Consider the following 16,459-nt stretch of genomic DNA (forward strand, 5'->3'; position numbering starts at 1 on the left):
TAGTCACAGAAAAAATGTGCGTTTGACTCTTCAACGTCTAAGTTTCCATAACTTTTATAGTAGCGTTGCATAGAAGATGCAGTTTTCCTGCGTGGAATCCTATACTTCAGTAACCTAAAGGAACTGTAATTAGCTTAGCAGTATACATTTTTTTCATATTAATAAGTTACCAGAACCTGGTATAAGTTAAAGAGAAAGTTTTCTTCTTATTATTCTTCTTAGTTCATGTGTGAATATTTTAAAAATATAGTATAAAGAGGTTTTTAGAACAATAGTGAAAGTCCTTACTTTTAAGTTCGCACATTTTTCTGTAGTTTTATTATTTTACTATGAAAGTTTTATTATTGAGTTCATATTAGAACGAAATCATAAACTGTAGAATAATTGTATTAATTAATTATTATTAATTAATTATAAATAATTAATCATATATATATAATATAGTATACTTAAATGAATTTCATTTTTATTGTTATAAACGACAAAATACATTTTATTATTTATTATATTTTTAATTTATAACAAAACTAACCATTTGTTTCTAATAAATACTATTAATGCTACTTAAATCCTTGATTCCTAAGTGGAGCATAAAGCCTTGATAGTCTAAGAACATTTGTTAAAATGTAGGAATAAAATTACCTGTACATTTTGTTTATATATTTGTTTTAAACTTCGAGTATTTTCTTGTTTTATATAAACAAATAAATATATTGTTATTACAAGTAGAAAAGATCTGAATAGCAAATTTGTTATTTTTTCTGCAAAAAAGTTGCTTGTTTTCAAATATATTTCAACAAACAAATTTATTAAACAATTATTATATTCTAAAAGTCGTATTCCATCAGGAACATAGACTATTTACATAGAATCGCCAAGTACTTTTGTTTAATGCTAAATGTCTCAATTCGTTAACTGATTTATTCGTTTCCTGCCGGATTATCCTTCTCCATGTGGTACGTGGCCTGTCGGGCCTTCTATTGCCTTGTGAATTCCATTGTAGTGCAAATAATAATAATCTCTTTAAACAACTTCATTAATAGAATTTAAAAATAATATATCAACTATCTTATATATCTATATATAATCACAAATTACTATTATTGCGTTCTCAATAACTCAGTATAAGTGGAACTTAAGCTTGAGTGTAGTCAGAATTGCTTTAATCACATAATTAGTAATAGATTGTTAATGTTTGTGCTATTTAATATTACTAAATAAAACTATTTGTAATAACAAATTATTGTATAAACTAAACCTGTAGTTGTTAATGATGTGTCTTATTGCTTGAAAGAAGTTCCAATTAATATACTTATGTTATGTGTACATCTATGATTTTTGGTTAATACAGTTGTAAGTTTTGGGATATTTTTCAGTGATATATATCACACAAAACTGTTATCTAAGGCATCTCGAATGTATTTCAAGGTTTGCAGTTTTACAAAGAAAATCACTTAATAATCGCTGTACTTGCTGAAATTGTGAAATTGTGATAACTTACCATAAAAATGGTAATTCCTACTTTAGCACACAGGGTATATAGTATGTCAGCAAATAAAATTGTTATATCTCGGAAAGCGAAAATTCCAAACTCACCAAATATTTACTGTTTAGTGTACATAGTCTCTAACGAATGTGTATCAAGGAATTATAGATTTACTTGGAACTCATGAGGGAAATATTTATTATTGAATGAAATCAAACTACGTTTTTTACATTGTTTTACCTGTAATTAAAATAAAAAATGCTTTTCGAAGACTTATAAAATTATTTTTGATATATAAGTGTAGACAGTTAAGATATATTGTATACATTATTATTTAATTACTTATTATTATTTATTATTTTTTTTATATAAATAAGTTATTGAATATATGTCAATGTTAACTAAGGTATTCAGTAATCAATTCCTAAGTATCTCTATAACCTCATTAACAAAATACTCTTTTCATTGATAGAAGATTTCTGTTTGTTTAATCCACTCCATTGAATTTCTCTAGTTTCTTTCATTTCTTATTATAGGTAAATCTTAATGATAATGAAATATAACGCCGTATGGGCTTATATGGAACTCATTTTACATTTCGCTCCTCTATTTTAAATGAGTATGACATGAGTATTTTTGCATTTTTGTCAGCATCCTTAAAAAGTATCCTTAATTAAAACATATCATTTTTTTTCTTCCAAATTTTTTTCCATTATAGTTTCTTTCTTGTTTTAAATTTTGAAGATATCTGCACATTCACATTTTCTCTGTGTTCCTCTAACAATTTCTTTCAAAAGTGCATGTAAAAGTTTTATTACTTATGTATCTTCTCCTGTTGCAGTCGTCCTTGTTGCTAAGTTCCTTTTTGTTGCTAACTACTATAACAATTTGTTTGTATTTAGTTTTGCTGAAAACACTCATGTGTTGTTGATGTTAAATTGTTGCTATTGTCTACTTTTAAATTTTCTAAAATGTTGCCACTCTGCGATTAGCACAATTCAACGAAAATTTTTCCTTCACCTCTTCACTGTCAACTATGAAAACTTTATACATTATATGTTCTTTCCAAGTTTCCTGTTTTACATTTTTCAACTGCTAAAAGAGCTCATATATTTGTCTTGTACTCATAGGAAGAACTTCTGAAAGTTTACTACTCCAGTAATAAATTATTTGCGATACGTTTTCTTTCTCAAAAGATTTCTCAAAAGAGTTCGTGAGGAAAGTGTGAGGAAAGGTAGTAAAAGATTTAAATTCTAAAGACTTTTTCTTAAATTCCTTAGAAAACATTATGTTAATTAGTTAGTTAGGATTTTAATAATTAAATTGAAATTAAAAATATATTATTTGAAAAAGAAATGCTCTTTCGTTTATTGAACTAAAAAACTGCTTTTATTCTATTTTGATTTGTTTTTTTTTTGAATGAGAATTATTAAAAATTTGTTAAAATATATGTTCCAATTGATTAAAAATTAACACATCACTCAATAAGTTGTGTGACTGACACACAGATGGCGCTGCCATTGTCAAATCCATATAACGTTTATAAAGTACCAACCTTCAAGAGACTATGTGTAAAATTTAATGACATTTCGATTAGTTAGAAAAAAGTAACAGTTACTTAAGTGAACCTACTTTTGTTATTTTCAAAACAATGGTTTCAAAACAATTTCGTGTGTTAATTAATCATTGCTTCCTGATGATATGCTTCGAATATGGCGAAGAAAAAAATTTAGTTACACCAAGACAATGCATCATATCACAAGTCAATAAAAACGATGGCAAAATAGCACAAATTACACTTCGAATTGCTTCCTCATCCACCGTATAGTCTAGATCTAGCCCCCAGCGACTACTGACTATTCGCTGATCTCAAAAAAATGCTCGCCGGTAAGAAATTCATCTCAAATGAAGAAGTAACTGCTGAAAATGAAGCCTATTTTGAGGTAGAAGACAAATCCTTCTACAACCACGGAATCGAGAAGTTAGAGAGGCGTTGGAATGATTGTATTGCCCTTGAAGGAGATTATATTGCAGAGTAAAATCGATTTTTAGCAGAATAAATTTGTTTTTTTTTAGTTAGATTTATTGAGTGACATGTTATTCATTTTAAAGTTTTGCATATACACCAATTTATATTACATTAAACATTAACTAAATAGTTAAAATCCTGTGAAAAGTTATATCCTTAAATTAGTCATTTCGTTCACAGAAAGGGAATAATCATTAAAAAACTGTTTTCGCATCTGCATAATAATTGCGTCATAAAAGTGCTTTAATGCAATTAATGAAGTAATAAAAATAGTAAAAAGTTGTCATAAAATAATGAACTCATTAAAAGGCCAATGTAGTAAAATAATCACAAAATATCAAAGCACACACGAGCATAAAATTTTCCTTGCATGCTCATAATTCTGCTCATAATGCTGGTATGTTTTGGCTGAGAATAAGGACGACAAGTAGAAGAAAGGACACACAGCTACTCCAAACATAGGTTGCCAAATTAATTGAAGATGTGCAAAGATATTGCGAGCTTCGTATGAATATTTATGTGTATTAGTTTTATGTAGCGTATCCAAAGTAACGAACGTGCGAAATGCCTACCTCATTTAACAGCCTGCTAACACGTGCACAACTAACTGCCCAACTAACCAACCGACCAAGTGACCATCGAACTGACTGGACCAACCTCTTAATGTGCTCTTACGACTGTCATTGTACGAGTTCTGCTCGAGCAGGAACGGACTAGGAACAACAGCATGTGCCATGGTCAAAGAGCAATAAAAGTACAATTTATAATTTTAGTCACAAAACCATAAAAGCAACTAAAGATTTCTCTTTGTTGTTGGAGGAAAGGCTTGATATTCTGATATTCTGCCAGAAGTAAATAATTACTTTATTAATTTTCACACATTCCAGACTTCTTGTTAAGCATTATCCTTTTACCACCACTGCCATTGCACTCATTATTATCATTTTTGTTATTATTGCCTTCTTATTCTTCTATTACGACTACAATTACTTTTGCTGTTTGGCATGGCTCTTCTTCCCTCCGCTCTTCATGGTTCTGCCAGCTACTGTTGTTGCACTTAAAGTGTGTGCTATGATGGTCATTTCATAGATCCATTTTCTGTGTAAAGTTTATTAGCATTTCACAGCTATTGTTCGACTTTTTACTCAGGTAACACATATATCCATTTACGTGTGGCCTTATTGTTGCTTTGTAGTTCAGTTATTTCCATAAACTGAATTGTGTCTTGAATTCATATCTTCATTAGCAGGTACATGCGTACATAGACATATACTCGTATGTACGGATAGATGTATGTAGAAACGTACACTCGTACAGGCCAATTCCAAAATATTTGTCAGGTGCTTTTGTCAACAGACAATAATTTGCCAGAAGTACTCCAAAAGGACAATTACTATAATTTCTGTAGCTGGACAATTGTTCGTTTTGGAATGGTATGTTGTTAATTAGAAAAGCAATTTCATGTTGCAAATAAAATATATTAATTCATATTTATTTACGGTTGCAGTTCACTTACTTAAAACCCAGAACAAGAAATGCATTTAAGAATTCGAAAATAAGTTGTCATGAGAGATAAAATTATTTATAAATTATTTGTAATAAAGTGTATCTTTCAAATAGAATAAAAGCTCCTCAAACTGTTAATACTTAAGAGATAGTTGCACATTAATTTAGAACCCTTTTAGTTAATTGCTTTTAACATTGTTTCTTAACCCAATATATAATAAGGACCGGAAAAAAATTTAGTGTATTTTACTTTAATACAACTTCTTATTGATATTTATCCAAAAAGTGATATCATCGTATATGAAAGTATTAAATTTCGCTAATTGATAGTTGAGAGGCATGATATGACAATATATATATATTATATATGACAAAATTTTTTTTCTATATATATTCTAATTATGCACGTCATACATCGACTGTAATCTCTAAAATCTCTAATAATCTCTAATAAAAATATACTTTTTCCGAAAATACGACATTAATCAAATTCCTTTAATATCAATACCAGGGCTTCGAAAACCGAAAAAACCAGGAACTTGCAGAAACGAAAACCGGAACACAACCGATACATTTTTTTCTTTTGAACCGATCCGAAACCAGAAAATAACCGATATTTTTGCAGAAACGAAAACCAGAACCGAACCGATACATTTTTTTTGATGTGAACTGGAACAAAACCCGAAATAGCAAAAATTCCGGTTGGAAACCCTGGTCAATACAATTATTTCAGAATGCTTTGAGCATTTCGATATATCTCTTGTTTTTCTTTTTCATTTAAAAAGTATTATTTTTTCCAAAATTTTTTTTTTAAGTGGGCAAAAAGCAATCGCCAGGAAACATTTAAGGCAAATGCGTTAGATGTGGAAACATTTCAAATTGTTCAATATCGCTAGTTTTACTACTGTTGTTCATTTGGGACCGTTTTTTCGCGTTTTATTTTTCAAGCCCACCAATAATTCATATATATTATTATTCGCTATTAACGGTTTTTTGTCTTGCCAATCACAAAATACGAATACCATAATCCTACTAGCCGACTGCTAAGCCTTTGGCTTTTATTAGTTGCTGTCTATTTTGTTGACTATGCTTTGACCCCGGAATTAAATGGTGCATCTATTTTATACTAAGTGCTATATATCCATGCAAAAAATCAGTTCAATTTAGCTTAAACAGATCCAGACGGCTGTCGACACTTATTTCGAAATAGGTGCGCTACTAATGAATAAATGATAATGTGCAATAGGCCACACATATTTCTTCAATATGTTTGAGGTGTAAGCCCCACAAGATAGCAACTAAAGCATGGTGGGTCTTCAGTATCTGTAGGATTATGTTTAAATTTTAAAAACCATCGTTCAAGTATTGCTTTTGATAGAATAGATTTTCGATAATTCTTATCAAGTCAAGCTTTGGCTTTAACGGCATTTTTTTATACATAAAACTAATAACAGATTAACGTACGAGTTTGCTTTGAATAGTTTCCAAAATTTCAAAAATAAAATCAGTAGTCATGTTTTGGAAAGGTACTACATAGTCAGTTATTGGTATAGAGTATGTTTCACTTAAATTTCAATTAATAAAATTAATCGCTTAAAGCTAAACCTCAGTTGGAACCAGCGGCAATTAATGTTCGGTCCCTCGATTTTACCATTTATGAGATTATAAGTTAAAGATCATGTTGAGCTCTACACATTAACCACCAGCACTGCTGTGTGCAATTGAGTGGCGACATCGGTCGTTTTTTGCAGCTAGTATGCACCTTTTATTCTTATCAAGGAAGTGTTAAAGAATATGTGGGCTCCAAGCCTATTGTGAAGGTGTCAGTAGTGTTTATGAAGAAATATTAGTAAAATATTGACAGAGTTCTAAAACTGATCATTTTTGGGTATCAAAAATACAAAGAATTTGAAAAATATGAAGTTCAAAAGTAAAGTTCTATATACAAGTCTTTATTATAAATGTCGGGTATGTGATGTACATGTATTGTTGCTAGTCTTTTTTTTAATACAAGTCGTATAGTAAGGGACACTGCATTACATACTTACTTTATTTCTAATTATATCTGACTTTTTTATTATTCCGAACTTTATCGTACAAATTGTAGAGTCCACAAGTCTATTAGCTCTTATTGTATGGGAAAATTGTTAACGCATAAAAAATTTTTAATTAATTCCTTGGGTAGTGATATCTTTTTCTAATATTGAAATTTCTATTAAAATCTAAAGTTGTAAGGATGAAAATTTTTAACCTACATAAATTGAACATGAACATATAATATCAACAACACGACACAGACAATTAAAAAATTATGTTTAAAATGCTGTTTTGGTGGATTGATTAGTTGGTTACAGTGGCTATAGATAATTTTCATGGACCTCAATCAGTGTTTTTTCATTGTTTTGCTACCACATTTCTCGCAAAAATCCAAGTATAGAAGAGGAAAGACTAAATACATCACGCCGAATTTAGATAATTCAATAGGTCTTTCGTCTTCACCGATGAACAGTTTGATAAACTATAAAAAAAGTATCTAAGAACTTTTATCTTCTAGGCCAAAGACGGGCATTCACAGAGAAAATGTATTATGGCTTGTTTTTTCTGCGGGTTTCCACAACTACTGCAGTGAAGATTATAAGGAATGCGCAGTTTCTCTGCATGAGTTTCTATACACCAACGACCAGAAAGAACTGCAGTAAGCCTAACACTGTTTACGCGGTCTCTTTTGATGAGTTCCAAAGATCTAATTTTATTATAAGTGGGCAGGTTAACTTGGAACTCGCACATACTTAAGTGCTGTCCTCTGTTAATTGGCAGTTGCAGAAAGTAGAAAAGGTACTTTCGTAATGGCTCTAAGGTAATATAACTGAGTATCGCCAGGATACATCCAGGAACACTAGAGTGAGCTAAACTGTCAGTTTCTCGTATCCTCGAAATAAAAAAATAACTAAATACTGGTAATTACAAATTTTGAATACAAATATTTTAAGTAATCTATTTAGATCATAAACTTTATAAATAATCATCTGTTTTGAAAGTACTGGTATTTATCTTGGCTTTATTCCCCAACACTATTAATTGGCATAAAACTCCATTTATCTAACATTCCAGAAGCATAATCATTCATTTGCTTAATTCTACTTCTGCTATCAGCTCAGCTCGTAAAATTATCTGCACATATGCAGATAAATTGTTTAAATGTAGTATTTACTATAGAGTAAATATAATCTAAATAATTTGATATTCGTGGTAAATCAAGTGGTAATTGGTTCTTTTGTGTTGCTGTTAAGATAATTGAAACTAATACAAGCGGAGTGGAAGCATTGCTATTAACAGGATTTACACATACTGTGAGCCTCTAAAGTGGAATTTGGGCTGGAATTGCGGCAATGAGCCATTTGTAAGCATTCATACGCACACTAACACACCCACAAACGCAGTGCCGTATTTAATACACAATGAAAATTGTATGTGTATAAATACATTTAAGTGATGTTGACGATAAGTGCACAAAATGAAAGGCACATAATGCGTTCGGGGGTGGGTGGTGTAAAAATATTTGCCGTAAATACCGGCACACATACATAATTTAATATACACTCACGCATTACTTCCGCTTACCAGGGCACAACCACACAAGCACACAAGCGCACAAATACAAAGGTGCGCTTACATCTCCATTTAGTTAGTGGTGTTAACTTAAGTATAACAATGATAAGGATAACGTCAGGAAATAAGCATTTTGTTAGCAATAACATTAGGTGAGTTGGGTTCTTAGTGAGATTATAAAGCCTGAAGCCGAAGCCTGAATGCGCTCTTACACTCTTACAGTTTTTTAGTCGGTAATTGCGGGGATTTAGTCGTTTATAGTTTTGCAATTTTGTTATTTTGTACTAGGATTTCCGAGCGGTTTATTTTGTGGCGCTATAAAAAGGCTTACCGAATGCTTAAGTAAAATGAATTTAAGACTTTTCAACGGTTTTTAATTAAGCCAATAACACACATGAGTTTAGGGTTTTATAACTCAGTTTTGGTGGTATTTTGTAATGGAAATAATGTTTTAATTTAATTACGAATTAGAATTCTTGAAGGAAGATTAAATATTTACTTTCTTTAACAGTTCAATTTAGGTAAATTCAAGAGAGTTTAAATTTAAAATATAATTAAATTTTATATATAATTTTAAATTTATAAATTAATATTATTAATTTATTTATAAAATTATTTATGGCTTTACACAAAAATATGGTTCTCGCCAATAAATATTGGTTCTCGCCCGTGCGACTAGTGGAGTAACATTAGCATGACTTTCTCAGCATTACGTTCCTAGATTAGGTTCTATACATAAGAAAGAACAAATCATGCAACAAATAATGCCTCTACGAATAGAATAGTTTTGAAATTTAACAATTAAAAATAAAAAATACAATTAATTAATTAATTCAATTATTCTACAGCTGGTTTATGATTTCGTTATAATATATAAATACAGCAAGTAAAATTGTTAATAAAAACTTTCATAGCAAAAGTAACAAAACTCCAGCAAAATATGCGAACATAAAAAGCCAAGTACGGCTTTGGATCAGTTGGTAAAGGTGCGCTGATTCTGAGCTTCATATTTGGAAAGACCCGAGTTCGATTCCTGGTACTTGCAGTCTCAAAAATAATTATTTACGAATAATTAAATATAAGAATTATTTCCAAGACCACTGATGAAGGGTTTGGCAATACTCGAAACAGCTGTATGGTCAGCCAAAAATTCAATAAATTAAAATAATTTAAAAAATAAATTTTTGTTGTTGTTTCACTTCTGTTCGAAAACCTCTTTTTATAAAATTATTTATAATTATATTATAAAATATTTATAGTATGAACAAGCAACGAGGTATATATTACTTATACCGATTAAGAACATTATTTACAAATTGGATCAGACAGAATTTGGTTAGTACAAAAATTCTTTTAAATTCATTTCTTAATTATAATTTTGATATTATTTTAAATTTATAATTCAATATCAATAATTTATTTATAAAATTATTTATAATTATATTATAAAATATTTATAGTATGAACAGGCAATGAAATATGTCACTTATAGCAATTGGAAACATTAATTACAAAGTCGATCAGAATGAGTTTATTACTCTACTTCAGAGTTTTGAAATCTAATGTAAATTGTAGGCTTTCTCAGTATAACGAATTCTTTCAAATTCATTTTCTAACGTGAATATTTCAATTCAAATATGACAAATGTTAAATATAATTAAATGCTATATTTAATGCTATTAATAGAAATATTGCTGTTTATGTATGATGATAATCAAGAAATTGGCACTTCACATGAATATAACAATTATTGATCTATAATGTCGTATCTATATATATTCTTACTTAAACTTACCTTCTATGTTTAAAGTTATCTCAACTTGCTTTGAATGGCAGCACGTTTGAACAAATGAAGACAAAAATTAATAATTTGCCAGTACTCTTAAATCACTTAGCCTTAGAAATAAAAATAAAAAATGCATTCTTTTTCACATTAAAAAAAACTAAATTTTATTCGATTTGCTTTAAAGTTTTCTCTTTTTGTAAAAGCTTTCCCCGTTTTTTGAAACAAACATTTTGTTTTTAAAAATTAATTTTAATAAACTCAATATTTGTTAATGTTAAATGTTAATAACAATTGGTAGTCAGATGGTGCAAGATCTGCGCTATACGCAGTGTGCATCAAAGTGCAGTAGAGTACAGACTTGACCGTTGCACCAGGCTCAAGAAACTCGATATGTATAATTTCCTTTCAATGCTGCCAAATACTTAATCTAACCTTACTTGCCAACAATCTAGTGTTTAAAGTTGTTGGTGATTGGCTTTGTACATCTTCACACTTAATTAGTTTTTTATAGTCTGTAATGATTTGCGTTTTAAATGGTTCCAAACTGTTATATGGTAGATGTTTATTGCTTCCGCTATCTACTAACAGCCCTCGTGTCAGTCCTTCTTTTTCAGCTGCAAAGCCTTATCATGCTTTTTAGTGACTGGTTGATCTCAAAGATGCATCTCATCTTTGAGTAAACTAAAATAAACTACTTGTCACTTCTATAACTATTTCCTATAACGTCGTGAAATTATATTTTAATATAATGGAATAAATAATATTATAAAATAATATTTATTGAACGAACTTAATTGGTCATTTAAGTTTAACTATAGTTTATTACTTATATTTAATATAATTATATTTTATTAAAGTTCCCTGAAGATGACTATCGAAGTTAGCCGAAATATTGAAAGAAAAGTTTAATAAGATATAATTATTTTAAATATAAATTATTGTAATATATTGTAATATATTTGTAGAAAATCCATCAAGAGTTAATAAAACCATAAATGTGTTACTTGCCCCAATTAACGACTCAATTCCAAAGTATTCCGATCATGTTTTTTATAAGAGTTACAATATTATTGAATCTATTAAGCTTAATTTCTCTCTCTTTAGTTTTTTAGTCTAATTATTGCATTGCAGTATTGAATCATTTTCTGTTTATGATGGTTAATCGATCTACATTTGTTATAAACTAATAATATAGTACATTGTCACTCATACGGGAATACCAAATAAATACTTTTAATATTTTATTGATGAAATTCTAACAGCATCAGTTGCTTCTTCCTTGATTAAGACTTTTACATTAGGTCCACCTTGTAAGCATATAGTATATAGTTGAGCTAAAGCAATAAAAACATATAATGCCGAATAACTGTTAGTAGAGAAATAATATAATTGATGTTTGTAGATAACATTAATTAGTTCCTGATTAATCAAATTGTCTTGGCAAGTTTTGAAGAAAAGAAATAGAGTTATATCTTGGCATTGAACTCATAGAGAGCCAGACATTAAGGAGGAAAGAGCATCATGAAGTAAGTTGAAGTAAAGTAAATTAATTAAGTAATGAAAAACAATCTATAAAACATCGGAAGGTGGTCACAATACTATATAAAGCCTTTACATATAAAGTATACACGAAAATATGAAAATTATTTTCGAAGTATTATTAATTTACACTTATGATTTAGTTACTTATAATTGATGAATTAGTAATGAAATTAGAGCTGTATTTTATTTAATTTTCAATTCAGTTAATTGGTTTTGAATGCGATTTCAAAAATATTAATAAAAAGCAAGAAGTTATAAGAAAAAGAAATGTCAATAACATCTCAACATTTCATTAACGTTTTCAATTATAATTATATTGAAAATTTATTTTTCTATATATCTGAGATTATTGGTTGAAATTTAATATTTAATATTATGTTTTTATTTAGACTTATGGAACCTCTTAAGCAATCAAGACCCTTCGCAAGCATTTAGGATTGACTGAAAGGGTTTAATTTGAATTAATTTAATTTTGACTAAAATTTCTCGTTTAAAGGATTACTATATATAAATATTGTGTAAATGTAAATATTTATTTGTATTAAAGGATTAATTCACTTCATTTGATGTTAATAAATAGACTTTTAAATAGGCTAAGTTTCTTTTCCTAACCATTAAATAATAAAATTAATTTTAATTATAAGAAATTAAGTTAAAAGCATTTACGTATCAATCAAATTAATTAATTAACAGCAATCTATTTTTTCAAAAACTTGCTTTAACTGCTTCAAACTACTCTTAAGAGCTTTTTTACTTTAATTTCTCTGGTGAAGGCACAAAGCCAACAAAATCACTTAGTAAATCGAAGTATCTTTATGCACTTTTGACAATTGTTTCAACCTTGATTTGAATTTAGTGTAATTGGGAAAAGATATTAAATTTGCGAATTTCAATTTCACCTCCTTTTGCATAAATAAAATTATGTCAATCATCAAAAACGCCTCAACTTTCATTTGAAATTTTCCTAAAAGCAAAAATCGTATAATTTCAATATTTTTGTCATATTTGCGTTTTATGTGTTTTTTACGGCAAAAGTATCTGCGTTTTTATTATCCTTATAAATGACATTTGTATGCGAAAACAGTGATCAGCTTTCGCGCGCTAATGCACGTCGTTAAGCGAACATAACATTCCATTTGGGTGTAGGTAATATAAAATAATAACCGCATGGATTATACTTAGGAGTACACATGCTAGGAGTACAGGAATACGTACTTACGCACACATGCGTTCCAACACAGTTCAGGCATTTTAAAATATATTTTCAATTTATAAATATACTTTTTTTAATAAACTTCTATTGTATATGCTCTCCATAAGTATGCATAAGTTATACTTAAACTCCAGGAAGTCAGAATGGATTTATTCAATTATTCGTGAATATCATTTAATCTAATGACAGACTAAAAGCCTAATGTGCATTCATAAGGTATTATGTTTACTACATAAAATATGGAATGTGATCTTACCTGGAATGCAATTATTTAAGAATATAATTGCCTTGGGCAATTTAGAAATGTATACGAGTCAAAAGTCTTTGGAGGCGTTTAGGTAACATTTCACTGGTGTATGTTTATACTTTACTTTAAGGGATTATTTTGAACAAATTATTAAATAGTTTGAATAAAAGTAGTAATGCTAATTAGTTAAATAAACTATGCAAAAATTCTTTAAACCAAAATTATAATATATGGTATATGATGGGGAGTTAACCTAAGAAAATCAAAACACTTTTGTTCGTAACATTAACTGCGGAAGTCAAAACGATGATGAACAGTTATAGACGTTGGTAGAATTTTTGAATGGGTGAATACTTAGAGGCTTCGAAATATCTATTCAGGTTTTGGAATTACGCGTTCGCCTATAAGGAAGAAAAAAGTTTATAATTTTTAAAGTGTGTAGTTGGTTGTTTTTTTAATAAATATGTCATGGACTTCTCTAGTGCTACAGTAATATTTACATGACTATTAAGAACTTCAACGCCGTACAGGCGATGAAGAGATCAATTTGACAGCTCGATTGTTGCTGTGCAAAGATGTATATGTATCCAAACTACTAATTGCATTGATAATAATATATCTATATTAGTGTAACTATACTTTTGAGCTCACAACTCATAACTACTATAACCCATAAATTCTCAAAAGGAATATCTATGTGATCAATATATTTTTTATTTGTAATATAAAAGATTGACTGATTAGTCTGTAAAATAGTAAATACAAAAACAACTTTTTTGGTAATATTCGTCTTAGAATACTGCTTAGGTAATATTCTAATATTACATAGGTAGAATAATTCTTAGGTTTTAATATATGCCTCAGCATTTGCTACAACTTGTGATACGTCGCAATGTCTTGGTGAAAGAAAAGTTTTTTCTGCTTGATATGGGAGCGATCACTATTGATTGTCGGGCGTTTTTCAAGATCATCGATGAACAATATGCTACACAAATCTCAAAATACTGACGTCATAACCTTGCCAGCTGTCTGTTGTGTTTCTGATTGCTTTGGGTGAGGTTCGTCGGCTACTGTGCACTTAACTGTGTCTGCGAATTGTATTTTGTGGTAAAGTGGTGGCTTCAAGCTTCGTTCTCTCGCTCATATACTGATACAAAAAGTCTTTTCAATTTTTGTTGAGAGCTCTCAGAATCATTGACACGTTGTTCTTTTTAGTCAACTAGTTAAGGGTTAATAGACGAATGTAGACATACATTTCTCTTAGATAAATGTTTATGGAAAATAAAGTCTACAATGATCTCCTTCACTTCCGATTTTTTGGACGTTTTTGATCATTTTCGGTGTCGTCATCTCTTTTGGGCTCTGACTCTGTCTCGATAGAAGAGAGTCCGAGTGATATTCATCAGGTCACGCTTTTGCTGTCATGGTACATTTTCAAATCAAAAACCAATGATAAATTAAGGTACGAATTTGCTTTTAATCTATTGTTCCAAAAATATATATAAAAATTAGTTATATGTAATAAGTATTTAATTTAGCGTTAGTGGTGCTCCTACATACTTGTCAAACAATGTGTTAAATTGAATTAAAGTCACTGTGAAAAATTAAATTTATTCTACAAAAAAGTTAATGTATTTATATAAACTTATATGATAAATTATAACTAATAACTAAAAATGGTTATATGCTGGATGCGGTAGCTGTTCGTATCCCAATTCGTGGATTTTGGTCACAATGCTTAATCAGCTCTGTTGCCATAGCTAAATCTGAATCGATTTTAATCGTATATCGTATATACTGTTATGCTCATATAACAATTAAATACTTTATTGCGATTGTAAAAAATTATTATATAGCAAACCATGAAATCAATTTGTATTCCAACATATATTTAAATTGAGATGCATTGCTTTCCAAATAATTGAAATGCATTGCTGGCAGATAGTTAATGAAATGTAATAAATTAATCACATCTTCTCATTTGGTTAAGACTATATATACTTTTATCATATCTAAAATTTGATGTTCTGGTCCTGTGCGTTAGGAACATTTCTTTTGCAGGATTAATAAACTCTACATTATTCAAGTAAGTGAGATTACTAAATAAGTCTAGTGAGATCCTTATAAATGTATTTATAGCAAAATAGTAATTTTGTTTTTATTTTCGCAAGTACTTTTTTAATATTAATCCATTTATGTTAAACATTCAAATTGATAAAATTACACATTTAAATGGCAAATCTTGATTTTCTCTTTTCTAATCTTTTAAAAATTTTTCATGATTACTTATAATGCCAAGTATAATATTAAGCATGAAGTAAAGTACAAGCTTAAGTTTTATTAAGAGACTTAATTCTGATAATTCCATATTTCATATACTTACAAGTTCATTTCAAATATTTCCTTACCAAACAAAGTACAAAAACAACAACAAGAAAAAGGAATTGCGTTCGTTGCGTGCATAGATACTTTTTTCTTAATATTCCTGGAAGAAGATTCTTTGTTCATACAACAGTTACACGCATTAAACAACGCATAAACAAGCAACTACACTCCCACAAACGGTTTTGCGCATCCTGACATCCTTTCACGTTTATCTGCCTGTGCAAAAATTTTTATTTCTGTTCTCACAACATACCATCTGCATGTGTTTACCAAAGATATAAAAAGAAGAAGCAAAGAACCAAAGAACTTAGTCAAAATTTTCCTAATGACATTTGTAATATAGCATATATTCCGACACATGACATACAAGCGCACATATGTACGCAATTTGTACGATCCTTAAGGATAACAAATTTCATTCCTTAAAATTTGCTTCGCTACAGACTTGGCAGCAAATTTTGGCGTCAATTCTAATTTCAAAGGAAAGCAAAATTTTGATTGAAGAGCAGCCATTCACATTCCCCTACCGTCTTCTGCTCCTACCGCATTTATTATTTGTCTCCTACTCCTACTCCTACTCCTACTGACTTGGCTTGTACTAAGTGGTTATGTTTGCAAGTGGGATCCTGTGAAAGTTTAAGCATTTTTATGTTCTC

This window comes from Teleopsis dalmanni, chromosome 1 (assembly GCF_002237135.1).
Source record: "Teleopsis dalmanni isolate 2A chromosome 1, ASM223713v2, whole genome shotgun sequence".
NCBI lineage: Eukaryota > Metazoa > Arthropoda > Insecta > Diptera > Diopsidae > Teleopsis > Teleopsis dalmanni.